The sequence below is a fragment of the Megalobrama amblycephala genome, linkage group LG3 (genome assembly GCF_018812025.1).
Source record: "Megalobrama amblycephala isolate DHTTF-2021 linkage group LG3, ASM1881202v1, whole genome shotgun sequence".
Classification (NCBI taxonomy): domain Eukaryota; kingdom Metazoa; phylum Chordata; class Actinopteri; order Cypriniformes; family Xenocyprididae; genus Megalobrama; species Megalobrama amblycephala.
The window spans coordinates 41,631,393-41,645,828 of NC_063046.1; the positions used below are offsets into that span (position 1 = coordinate 41,631,393).

General features: G+C 36.6%; 1 pseudogene; it reads left to right on the forward strand.

Moving 5' to 3' along the window:
- Positions 1-1,609: 1,609 nt before the first annotated feature.
- On the forward strand, positions 1,610-3,264 carry LOC125265321 (annotated as a pseudogene).
- The last annotated feature ends 11,172 nt before the right edge of the window (positions 3,265-14,436 follow it).

Here is a 14,436-nt window from a genome sequence, read left to right on the forward strand (position 1 = left end):
GGAAAAAAATGCTGAAAACATTTATAATAACATTTGAAAACAGTATTGTTCAGAAGTTACCTTCTCTCCCGATCCTGAACAAATCGCCTAAAAATCCAATCTAGCTTGTTTAGGAGGTTGGACCGCGCTCGTCTTGGGAGCGGGTATCCTCCTCCACATGTTCTTCGGTGATTGATAATGAGCATCCGCGCCAAACATGATTTCTTTAGAAATGCACTTTACCTATTTTTTTTTTTCTTGTAACGCAAGTAACGTAATTTTATTGACATCAGTAACTGTAATCAAATTACATGAATTTAAAATGTAATGCGTTACATTACTGCGTTATCAGGAAAAGTAATTAGACTACAGTAACGCGTTACTATGTAACGCATTATACCCAACTCTGTACATCACCATACTCTAAAGGAGGCCAAAGTCAGGCCTACTACTCCAGAACACACGGGTGCTAGTCTGTGGCAGTATTAGAGTTACTGAGCTCACAATTAGTTATCCCTAAAAAAATACACCCCCCCCCCACACACACACAAAACAAAAACTAAAAAAACACACATTCTGCTCTTGTGCCAGCTAGTAAGAGAAAATTAAACACTCAATAATATGTGCAGGTCACCCACTGGGGGAAAATAGAATAAAATTATTATTTTCAGTTGAGCAGGGTGGTATCTATTTCCATATACTCAAAAGAGCCCCACTTTTTATAAAAGTTCTTGGAATAAGTCAAAATAAGTGACTTATTCAGAATAAGTGAAATATCTCTGTAATTCACATTGAAGTGGGTAGGCGACACAGTTAGGACATTTAAGTTTAAAAGAAGTTTACAGATATTTTCTTTTAACCTTAAAACACAATACAATCTAATGCGTAATTCAGAAATACAGCTAAAACATCTGTGAAAAATCAATACTGAAAATTCATTAACACAGTACATCGCGCCCTATTTTTATGAATTTTTCTAAGAGTGTGCAAATATGAACCAGGTGTGTGCATGTATTCATCAATCCAATATAGTTCATCTTGATCATGACCTGCCAATTCAAAACATTATTTTAATCAAATTAAATTTTTACATTTTAAATAAATGAATTTCATTGGGTGGAATTTCATTGAGTGGGTGCTCATCGGTAGGCCTACTAAAAACATGAACTTTTATATGAGGTGTTTTAAAGGTTTGTCTTCTGGTTACATGCTTCTTTGAAACATCTTATTTCCTGCTTTTTTCTGTGTCAAACCATATCACAATTTTTTTTGTGGCAATAAAACAACATATCAAACTCATAGTTTTGAGTGAGGCCAACTTTAACTGCTAAAAACTAGGGTAACTAAGCAGTAGTATTTATAATATATAAAAAGTTTTTTGGAGCAATGGAAAGATGGTTGGGTTAGACATATTTTTAGCCATCTTGATGTGGCCAGGGGTGTGAAAGCAGAAAAAGTAAAGGTGAAAGTGCACAAGTTCCTCAGTTATCTAAAGCAAAGACCGAAGGAGCACATGGTAAAGACACAGTCAAGTGATCTACCCTTCTTTATCTCATGTAATAGCGTGCTCATTTGTTCACTTTTTCAGGGGAATTGAAAGCCTGAGGATAATTTTGGAATTCGACTGATCATGAGATATTACTTCATTCTTTTGCTTTCCTCAACAATATGTAAATATACCTAAATGTTTATGCTTTTTAAACATTATACAACCCACCTATTTAATACTATGTAACACATTAAACTCTAAAGTTATCTAATGTGTGCTTCATTTTGCAGTCTGCTTTACTGATGTGGACGTTGTTCAGGATGATATAAAAATGGTTCAAGCTGGAGAAGATGTGAATCTTACTTGCAACTTTTCAGAGCTTCTGGACTCAACAGTGTGGTATTAAACAGACGGCTGAAGGAAAATCCTTACAAATTGTGTATTTATATCTTGAACAAACCACCTGGAATAAGAACTTTACGAAAATGAATCGTTTTAATGTTATCAGAGGAAATTATCATTTTAATCTGACCATTTTAAAAACAAACCCTTCAGACTCAGCAACATATTACTGTGTAGTCGCAGCATATTGGAAAATTGGAATGGGTGCAGGAACTAGATTAATTGTCAGAGGTATGTTTCCTTGCTTGTTATTTTTTGCTTTGGATTTTTGTTGGATGATTTTTGGCCTTGCTTTTTCTATCAAGTGTCCCTTTTATGTCCCTTTGTCAAGATGCAGCCGTACCGCAAACAACTCTTCAGCAGTCTTTGATAGACACACTTCATCCAGGAGATTCTGTGAATTTGCAGTGCAGCATCTTCACTGAGAGTTGTGCAGGAGAACACAGCGTCTACTGGTTCAGACAAAGCTCAGGAGACTCTCAAGGAGTCCTTTACACCAAAGGAGAGAGAAATGGTCAATGTAATAAGAGCAGCGAGTCTCAAACGCAGAGCTGCGTCTACAATCTCCTCAAGAGCAACATCAGCCACTCTGACACTGGGATTTACTACTGCGCTGTGGCCGCATGTGGAGAGATACTGTTTGGAAAAGGAACTCGAACTAAATTATAGAGGTAAGATACAAATGTGTGGCTTGAAATGCTTGAAATGTTTGGCTTGATCTTTCTTTTGTGGAAAAGCATTTGATTCCTATACTAGAGTACATGATACCAAACTTAAATCTTAATCTAAAAAATCTTAAATCTAAATCTAAAAAATAAGAAAATAAAATTAATTTTGTTTCAGTGAGTGGTGATGAGAATCTAACTCTTGCTCTTGGAATTTTAAACATCATATTTTTGGCTCTTGTTGTTTGTCTGGGAATAAAACTATGCAGGGGTCAAAATAAAGGTAAGACTTTCTGGAAAAGATTAATGTATTATGGTAATGGAAAAAATATAAAATTTTAAATAACACATAAACTGCCATTTATAATGACAAGACTTGCTTCTTAATTTCCCAAAGTGTCCACGCCTCAAGAGAGTCAAGTAAGTACACAATTAGCTTCCATTTGAGATCTTTTTCAAATCTTTATCAATGTATCTGTTTTATCAATTTAATATTAAATAATATATTTTTTTCAGGGTTCTTAAACGTTTTGGTGTATATTATGCCACATCATGTGCAATTTTTCTCTCATAATTGGAGTCTTTTCTCTCTTGATTTTAGAATGGAAGACACCATGACTTATGCAGCCATTAGTTTTGCTCAGAAACCTCTGAACTCTAGAAGAACCAAATCAAAGATCATTCAGGATCAATCTCTGTACGCTCAGGTCAGATCACAGCAGTAACATCCAGAGCTTTAGAGGAAGCATTTACCTTCTACACAAATAGTTTTCATTATGATCTTATAACAATTTGAGGTCAAATACATTTAATTTAGGTTGAATAATTTTGGTCATTTTTACTGTTTAATTAGTTTATTGGTTTTCTTTGTTTTTTTTTTGTTTGTTTTTTATGTTTTGTTGTCTGTTTTAAAAATGATTTTTGCCCTTCAACTGTGCAGCACTTTGGTTAGCCTTGTTGTTGTTATTAATGTGCTTTAAAAATGAAATAAAATAACTTTAACTTGATCTTGAATCTATAATGCCTTTAAGGATCATGTCCTTTATATTGAAGTAAGTGTTAAAATGAATGGTCTGAAATAACCTCAAATAACAGTATAGCTAACAATGTCATCACAATACGGACTGCATGCTGATAGCTGTCGGTGGCCATATTTTAATGTATTTATATTTTAAAGTGTTACTTTGGCTTTGTACTGTGTATTGATAACCATGAATTTGTTAGGCATAGTAAAGATAAGGATAATTGTAAAAGAAAAGTAGTGAAGTAGAAAAGTCTATTCTTTGTAAATTAATGTATGTATGTTAGACTGTGTTCTTTTTGAGCAACTTTGTAATTTTGTGGTATATAATGTTACATTTTCTAGTTTCCTTATGAATCACTTGTGTGTATGCTTCATTTGCATCTGCTTAAATTAATAGCCTGCTTATGTGCATGTGCATTTGTCGGTTGTTTGTTTTTTGTTACGTTGCATTGCTTTGCTTTTTATTCTGTTAACTCAAATGATGGCTCCTGGTGCATGTGTAAGTTATACTTCCTCTGCAAAGTATTAGTTAGCATTTAGTTAGTCTTTAACAAGAATTATTTTAAAGACAACTTGCTGAATGCTGAATTCAACACATGGTCCCTACTGCCACCTAGTGGTTGTAGATCATTGGTATGAGATCTGGGTTCCCCTTTTTTATGCCCTTTTTAGGCGAGAGTAGACAGCTGCAGTGAGGGGAGGAGTGGAAAAAGTGCAGCCAAGACGGACAGTTCTCTCCTCTCATAGTGGATCAGACACCTACGAGATCAAAGCCGGATATCTCAGGATACACACTCATGTGTAAACTAGATGTAATTTAGGTTCTGTTGCTTTTATATGAAAATAAATGTGATGAAGAAGACACCCAAATCATTGTTACTTATTTAATTCCACCCAAAAGACGTGTTTTGCCTCAATTTTTCAAGGGTCCAAATAAAATTCCATTGACCACTTGATAAAGTTGAATGCACTTTTTGAATGAAACAAATTTTTAAACAAGGACATTTTTGAATTTTGCACACCCAACAAGCAACGCGGCGCTGGCTGGATCTGACATATAGTGCTTCTGAGCTGAATCCAGCTACTTCTGTGATCCTTTCTCACAGCATCATCATCAAGCCCGGAACCATCAGCTTCGTCAGATTCTAGGTTGATGATGACACCCAGTGGACGGAGCATTTAGCAAGTTACTCAGTGCTCCCAAAAGCATTGTGAACGTAAGTTAATAGTAAACCAATTGCACCAAAAGATATCTTTGATTAGGCTCACAATGCTTTTGGGAACCGCTGCCCTGGATTGTTCTGTTCTTCATAGAATTCATTGGTTGGTTGAGAAACACAACCCAGATCATTTCATTTATTGCAGACTTAAGAGTTTCTCAGTGATTACAAAATCTTCACAAATGAACAAAACTTTTAAGAATTTTGAAGTGTAAATGCAATTGGCAGAAGTCAAAAGCTGGCTATAAATGAACTACACCACAGTCACATGACTTCAGTGTCACTATCACCAAAGAATATACATTAGCAAGAAGTGACACTTAATAAAACGTTCCAATGCAACACCGGCACCCAGCAGCGGCCCTGCGTTTCTGCCATTTTGGGGTGAAAGCAAGTCGGCAGTCCACTAGTTTCTATGGCAATATCAGCTGCTTTGTTTAAAAAAACATACATTAAAGCTGAAATCCAACCTGAATGATGACAACACAGAATAAAATACTATAACTAATGATCATCAAATCCTTTTAACTGTTTATTTTACACACTTTGTGTTTAAGTCTTCCACTTTTTTCACAAAACCTTTTTGCTCTCTAGAAACCCAGTCAGTTTGGGTTAAAATTCTTTAAAAGGCTTATAAACAATGAATTATTACCTACATATGAAATTAAATAAAGGACATGCATCAGAAAAATTGGGAATGTTGGACAATAAATTAATTATGCGATTACGGACACAGCAATGCATCATGTATTATAAAATCATTATGTTTGTAGCATGATCCATTAAAACGTACAATATAGCCTATTTCATTTCAGACCTAGATACTATTATTATTAGTCCACTAGGTCTAAAATATATTGTTCGCTGCAAACATAATGATCTTAAATTTATTAATTATTAATTTACTATTAATAATGTGTAAAGTTGCATAATGAAAATACTCAATAAAGTAGGCTAACTCCATTACCTCAGATGGTTGAATGGTTGGATTCCACAACTGATAACATAAAACATACATAAGACAATACAACATTTACTGTAGGAGCCATACAATTTACTGGTGACTTAATTTAAATAACTGTTCTATTGCGCTTCTGATTTGGCAGTGAAATTCGCCGATTTTGGGTGCATAAGATGTGAAAGATTCTATGGTCCAGTTAGTATTTTCAGCCCATAATAGAGTGCCTCAGGGATGACGCATTTTTGTAGGCAAAACCCGGAAGCGAGTTAGCATTTTAGGACATCCGGTTCCAGCGCCGTCAAGTCTATGGGTTTTTTGAATGTGTTTTTGCTAAATCGCCTGAAATAAGGTCTGTGGTTAACAAAGCCTCTAAATACTTTCACGTTTTGATCTATGACATAAAACACACCAGTTATAACCCACTTGTGATTTTTTAAACTTTTACTGTTGTCTTAAAATCGGCGGTTGCTAACAAATTGCTAAAAGGGACTACTTCCTTTAGACGTCATCATTAAAAACGGGACATTTGGACAGCATTTCTCATGAAAAAGTGGATAAGTATTCATACACAGCGCAGATCATAATCAGCGAGTGTGTTTTTAAAGAAAGTTGTTTTTTAAATACAGTTTGAGGAAGCTTGGTGGTGACGACGTTGATTCCGCGACCATGGTGTGCTGTAGCAAAGACTGTAGAATAACACAAGACGTGTCACTCGTATTGTTTTGAATGGGAAAAAGTGTAACGCGTAATATGGCGGAATAAGTCCCTGCATAAGTCATCGCGTCACTGCAGCGGCCGTTAGAAAGCACCGGTTTCTATAGAAACAGTCAGACGCGCGCCTCCGAAATGAGGCAAAGGAGACGCGCATTTACGTCTGCGCATGCGCATTAGCTTGATCCAGCCTGAAAAATACCGGGGGTTTTTTTGTCATGATTCGAGCATTTATGAAAATCACAGATAAATCAGATAAACAAATGATAAAGCTTGGGTTACTGAATATTAGATCTATTTCTTCAAAAGCACTTATTGTAAATGAAATTATCACAGACAATAAACTAGACTTGCTGTGTTTGACAGAAACCTGGCTAAAACCAGACGATTACATTACTTTAAATGAATCTAGTCCTCAAGGTTATGATTATCGACACAATCCTCGACAGAAAGGCAAAGGGGGAGGTGTTGCTGTAATTTATAGTAATATATTCAGAATCATTCAAAAGAATTTCAAATATAACTCCTTTGAAGTGATGGTGCTTTATGTAACATTATGTAAGTTGACATTTGTGCTGGCTACTGTATACAGGCCACCAGGACACCATACTGACTTTATCAAAGAATTTGCTGATTTTCTATCAGAGTTAGTACTGGCTGCGGATAAAGTCCTTGTTGTTGGTGATTTTAATATCCATGTAGATAATAATAAAGACGCATTTGGATTGGCATTTGCAGACATTTTAAACTCTATTGGAGTTAGACAACACGTGTCAGGACCCACTCATTGTCGTAATCATACCTTAGATCTAATACTGTCGCATGGAATTGATATTGATGCTGTTGAAATTCTACAGCAGAGCGATGATATATCAGATCATTATTTAGTGTCGTGTATAATACAATTAGCCAAGGCTACAAAACCACCACCCAGCCATAAATATTGTAGAACCATCACGTCTACCACTAAAGATTGCTTTATAAATAATCTCCCCGAGCAGTTTCATCGCCTTAGTATACCTGACAACTTAGAAGAACTCGATGCTGCAACAGAAACTATTGGCTCTCTCTTTTCCAGCACATTAGATGCAGTCGCTCCTTTACGTCTAAAGAAGATTAAGGAAACTAATCCAACGCCGTGGTATGATGAGCACACTCGGGCTCTAAAACGAGCTGTTAGAAAAACTGAACGTAGTTGGAAGAAAACAAAACTAGAAGTTTTTCGCCTTTCGTGGAAAGAAAAAATGATTGAGTACAGAACGGCTATAAGAAATGCTAGATCTACTTATTTTTCAAATCTCTTAATAGAAAACAAACATAATCCTAGGTATTTATTTGACACAGTGGCTAAATTAACTAGAAACAGAGATTCAACTGCTGACGTTTCCATAGAGCACAGCAGTAATGACTTTATGAACTTCTTTACTTGCAAGATTGATAATATTAGAGAGAAAATTAAAAACATGCAACCGTCCACAGTTTCGCTTCAGACAGTGCACTGTAGTGTCCCTGAGGTAAAACTAGAATCATTCGCCGCTATAGGAGAGGAAGAATTATCTAAACTTATCAAATCATCAAAATCAACGACATGTATGTTAGACCCAATGCCGACTAAACTACTGAAAGAAATGCTTCCAGAGGTCGTAGGTCCACTTCTTGATATAATTAATTCATCCTTAACACTAGGATACGTGCCAAAAACCTTTAAGCAGGCTATTATTAAACCTCTTATTAAAAAACCTCAACTAGATCCGAGAGATTTAGTAAATTACAGGCCAATCTCGAATCTACCTTTTCTGTCAAAGATACTAGAAAAGGCAGTTTCAACACAACTGTGCTCCTTTTTAGAAAGAAATGGAATCTGTGAGGATTTCCAGTCAGGATTTAGACCATACCATAGTACTGAGACTGCTCTCGTTAGAGTTACAAATGATCTACTCTTATCATCCGATCGTGGCTGTATTTCTCTATTAGTGTTATTAGATCTCAGTGCTGCTTTTGACACTATCGATCACAACATTCTTTTAAAAAGACTTGAAAACTATATTGGCATTAGTGGAATTGCTTTGGCATGGTTCAAATCGTACTTATCTGACCGTTATCAGTCTGTAGTAGTTAATGAAGAGATGTCGTATCGCTCACAAGTTCAATATGGAGTACCACAAGGCTCAGTACTAGGACCGTTGCTTTTCACTCTGTACATGCTGCCCTTAGGAGAGATAATTAGGAAGCATGGTGTTAGTTTTCACTGCTACGCTGATGATACTCAGCTCTATATTTCCTCGCGCCCTGACGAAACCTACAAATTCACAAAACTAACAGAATGCATAGCTGACATTAAAAACTGGATGACAAGAAATTTCTTATTATTAAATTCAGAAAAAACTGATATCCTAATCTTTGGACCAAAAACTTCCTCACGAAAAAACCTTGAATACTCCCTAACGCTTGACGGGTGCTCCATTAAACCTTCGTCCTCAGTTAGGAACCTGGGTGTGCTCTTCGATACCAATCTTTCATTTGAAAGTCATGTTTCTAGTATCTGTAAAACCGCCTTCTTCCATCTAAAAAATATATCTAAATTACGACATATGCTCTCAATGACAAATGCGGAACAGTTGGTTCATGCATTCATGACCTCAAGACTAGATTATTGTAACGCTCTACTGGTTGGTTGTTCTGCTCGGCTTTTAAACAGACTACAGTTGGTCCAAAATGCGGCAGCTAGAGTTCTTACTAGAACCAGAAAGTATGACCATATTAGTCCAGTTCTGTCAACATTACATTGGCTCCCTATTAAACATCGTATAGATTTTAAAATCTTGCTACTTACTTATAAAGCTCTAAATGGTTTAGCTCCCCAGTACCTAAGTGAGCTCTTAATGCATTATAGTCCTTCACGTTTATTGCGATCTCAGAATTCAGGCCAGTTGATAATACCCAGAATATCAAAATCAACTGAAGGCGGCAGATCCTTTTCCTATTTAGCACCTAAACTCTGGAACAATCTTCCTAGCATTGTTCGGGAAGCAGACACACTCTGTCAGTTTAAATCTAGACTAAAAACACATCTCTTTGCTCTTGCATACACATAACACATTATCAATACATTAACATTTTTCAAATCCGTTAAAGGATTGTTACGCTGCAATAATTAGGTCGGCCGGAACCGAGAACATTTCCTATAACACTAGATATACCTGTACATCAGAATAAGAATGGCATCTACGCTAATATCTGTCTCTCTGCTTATCCTGAGGTTTGCCGGGTGCTGGATCCAGGCCGTATCCAGATCAGATGGAGAACCTGTGTCTGGACCTGACTACAACGTAGCCCAGGAGACAATGGGCCTACAGATCCAGTTCTGGCTGCATCTATAATTCAGATTTTTAATCCCCGTATCCGCTTACATATATTTATATATAATCTATTTTTAATCTCTATAATAAAAATGTATAATTCAGATTTTGATCTCCATATCCATTTACATATATTATATATATCTTCCAAGGGGTTTTTTCCCTCCTAGGACTTTTTTCCCAGTGTTAGCACGCTGGGTTTTTCTCCTAGGGGGTTTTTTCCACCCCTGGGAGTCAGCCGACATTGGCTTAATGTAGCACCATCTTGTATATGTTACATATTACCACGCTTGTTTGTACAGCTTATTTTTAACCACTTCCCTTTTTTCTGTGCTTCTAATATGTAAAGCTGCTTTGAAACAATTACCAATTGTAAAAGCGCTATATAAATAAATTTGACTTGACTTGACTTGACAGTTGTTGTTTGATTTGATTGGTGATTTCAAATATGAAATTTAATCGTAAGGTTGTTGAACAGTTTTGGAGAATTTGATGTTTCCCCATTCAAAGAGATAGGAGCTGCATGATGCCCAGGATGCCCGAGAGGCGTTTCAAAGATGGCCGCCGAGTGAAATGACTTGTCTTAAAGGGATTTTGGCTGTAGTCCGTTTGTAGCCTACTGTTAGCCTTTTATATCTGACGACTATATTTAGGCTTCAAAATCTATAAATGTTGTGTTAACTTGTAAAGATTATCTTGATAGACAAAACGTGTAAGTGTCATAACCCTTTGTTAAACACAGAGCTTATTTTCTGCGATTTTCCAAAAGTCTATGGGAAAAATGCATAGGCTTTCAACCTAGGGAACCCGTTCGCCACTAACTTCCAGGTTGGCCTACAAAAACGCGTCATCCCTGGGGCACTCTATGGCGGCCGTGCTACCGGAGCGCCATCTAGTGGCTGTTACCCAAAAAGTATCAAAGTGTCGCCTCTTGGGTTCTTAGCTCTGTGCTATCACTAAGCTTCCAACAATACTTTCAGTCTTTGTTTAAAAACATTTTTCTCTGAAAGTTTGAATTACAATAGTTTGCAAAGATTCTTCACTGGTCTTCTTAGAAAGATTGTAAGATAGCTGCAGCTCATAAAGATCCCTTCTGCCTGGATTCTGAGCAGAGCCAGAAAATATGAACATATCACACCAGTCCTCAGGTCCTTATACTGGCTTCCAGTTGCATTTAGAATTGTTTTTTAAGCATTCCCAGGTAGCCAAAACGATTCCGCCCGATAATGGACCGGATCCGGCAGGCCAGAAGAAATAACTTGGCCTGGTTGCGGTTGCCAGCCTTGGGATGGACGTGGGATGAATGACACCCCAGAATTCAGCTGCCAAAACTGACGCCATTGGGCCACAATCACGTAGGCAAGAATTGAACACTTAGCCGGTATTGGTCCAAGTATGGGTACTGAAACTGAGCCGACACTAGGCCACAATCATGGCAGCAAAAATACTACACTTACATGAAACTGGTCCGAGTCTGGGTACTGAAACTGAGCCAACATTGCTGGCAATGGGCCACAATCACGCCAGCAAAAAATACAACACTTAGCTGGTACTGGTTCGAGTCTGGGTACTAAAACTGAGCCAGCAATGGGCCACAATCACGCCAGCAAAAATTGTACACTCGGCCAGTACTGATCTGAAGCTGTGTCTGAAACCGCTCCCTATCCACTATATAGTCCACTATATCGGGTGTCGGCCATTTTGTAGTGGTGTCCGAATTCTGAGTGAACGACTTCATTCCCTACATTCGTTCACTACTTTATACCCACAATTCTCTCTGATTTCGAGTGTAGATTCGATGTACACTTGCTGAAGCACTATTTCCCAAAATCCAATTTTTTTAACCTTTTCTTTTTTTAATTAATCACTACTTGAATAAAACCTACTAAAATGTAGGGGGACATTATTATATAGATGAATTTTAAAAAAATGAAATTATATTAATAAAAAATATTTTCATTATTAAAATATATTATGTAGGCATTAAATCAATTTAATGTGTTTTACTAACAGCAATGTGTTTTAATATTTTGCGGCACTGTTAACTCATTAATCTTTAAAAGATGATAATTTAGTGGATGATTTAAAAAAAATCGTTAATCATAGGTAGCGTATTCAAATCATAACGGTCGCCTGAGGGCGCTCAAAGACCACGTAATCTGTGAGCGTGAGAGTTTCTAACAACTTTATTAAAAAGGATAAATACATGAAATTATGTACACTTGTTAATGTGTTTATTTTTGTTTGCAGTATTTTATAGTATTAAATGATTATGAACACATTAAGCATGACAAAAAATTACATAATTGATTAAACTACAAAGCTGGCACGTATGATTACAAAATAAAGTCATTATGATTGTTATTGTTATTAACATTATTTTATAATGTAAATAACATGTAGGATAAAATAGTTTTAAAGCGTGTCGAGCCGTTTCTGAGATCTCCGATGCACAGTGTATACGTCAGCGTCCGAATTCACTCACTTCATTTCGTTCACTCCATACAGATATAGTGCACTCAAATGCCATACACTATATAGGGATTAGTGAATGAGTGAACGAGTGAGCGGTTTCGGACACAGCTTTAGTCTTATTTGATAATTTAAATAATATACTTGCACTTAACAGAATAAAAAAAAAAAAATTTTGGGGTGTGTGTGTTCAGTACAACCAGATTTATTTTATAAAAACAGACCTTTAAATAATTTGTTTTTACACAAAATTACATTACCTTAAAGTATCATAAATATTTTACAATGTCATTGTTAAGCCTACATGTACTTATGCATGTCAACTAAATATGTCAACTTTACAAAGATTAAGGGTTTGGCTCTTACACCCTGTTTTTTTCATGTCATCCCCACCTACAACCCAATGAATCACTCAATGATACCCCATAACATCAATATATGCTCCTTTTCCCCAAGTTAATATGACAACGAAAATATGAGTGATATGACAATTTATTTGAAATATATTTGAAACATTAAAAAAAAAAAAGTGTAATGAAAAAACAAACAAGAAAACTTTAGGAGCCTCCTCAAGTAAGCGTACTCTAAAAGAGGGACAGAATGCCAGAAAGAGAATAAAAAGGGGAACAGACAATGACACGTATGGTTAGTCAGATAGATCACAGAAATCTCAGACTGATAAAAATGAATGGTAACTCTGTTAACATTTGGAACATACAGTCCCCTCCAAAAGTATTGGAACAGTGAGGACTATTCCTTTATTTTTTCTGTAGACTGAAAACATTTGGGTTTGACATCAAACAATTTATATGAGACAAAAGATCAACATTTCAGCTTTTATTTCCAGGTATTTACATCTGGATCTGATACACAACTTAGAAGATATAACCTTTTGTTTGAACCCACCCATTTCTCATGTGACCAAAAGTATTGGAACATGTGACTGACAGGTGTGTTTTGTTGCCCTGGTGTGTCCTATTACATTGATTATTCAAACAATAAATAGCACTAAATGTCTGCACTCAGTTTCAGATTTGGGTTTTGCCTGTGCAGACTGCATTTATAGTTAGACGTGTAACCAACATGAAACCAGAGAGCTGTCTATGGGTGAAAAACAAGCAATTGTGAAGCTGAGAGAAGATGGAAAATCAATCAGAGCCATTGCACAAACATTGACCATAGCAAGTACAACCATTTGGAATGTCCTGAAGAAGAAAGAAACCACTGGTGTACTAAGTAACAGACCTCGAATGGGTAGACCAAGAAAAACATCAGCTGTTGACGACAGAAACATTGTGAGAGCTGTAAAGAAAGACCCTAAAACAACTGTTAGTGACATCAGCAACAACCTCAAGAGGGCAGGAGTGAAGGTATCACAGTCTACTGTCTGCAGAAGACTTCATGAACAAAAGTACAGAGGCTACACCAGAAGATGCAAACCTCTCATTAGCAAGAAGAATAAGAAGGCCAGGCTGGAATTTGCCAAAAACTACAGAGACAAGCCTCAAACATTCTGGGGCAAAGTTTTATGGACTGATGAGACAAAGATTAACCTCTACCAAAGTGATGGAAAGGCTAAAGTTTGGAGAAAAAAAGGATCTGCTCATGACCCCAAACATACAAGCTCATCTGTGAAACACGGTGGAGGTAATGTCATGGCTTGGGCTTGCATGGCTTCTTCTGGGACGGGCTTATTGATCTTCATTGATGATGTAACACATGATGGCAGCAGCAAAATGAACTCTGAAGTGTACAGAAACATTTTGTCTGCCAATTTACAGAAAAATGCAACCAAACTGATTGGGAGATCCTTCATCATGCAGCAAGATAATGACCCAAAACACAGTGCCAAAGCAACAAAGGAGTTCATCAGGGGCAAAAAGTGGAAGGTTTTAGACTGGCCAAGTCAATCTCCAGACTTAAACCCTATAGAGCATACATTTTACCTGCTAAAAAAGAGACTGAAGGGAGTAACCCCCCAAAACAAACAACAACTGAAAGAGGCTGCAGTGGAAGCCTGGAAAAGCATTACAAAAGAAGAATGCAAAAGTTTGGTGATGTCAATGGGTCATAGGCTTGATGCAGTTATTGCAAGCAAAGGATTTTCAACTAAATATTAAGTCTTATTCACTTTAATCTATTTTAAGTTAATCT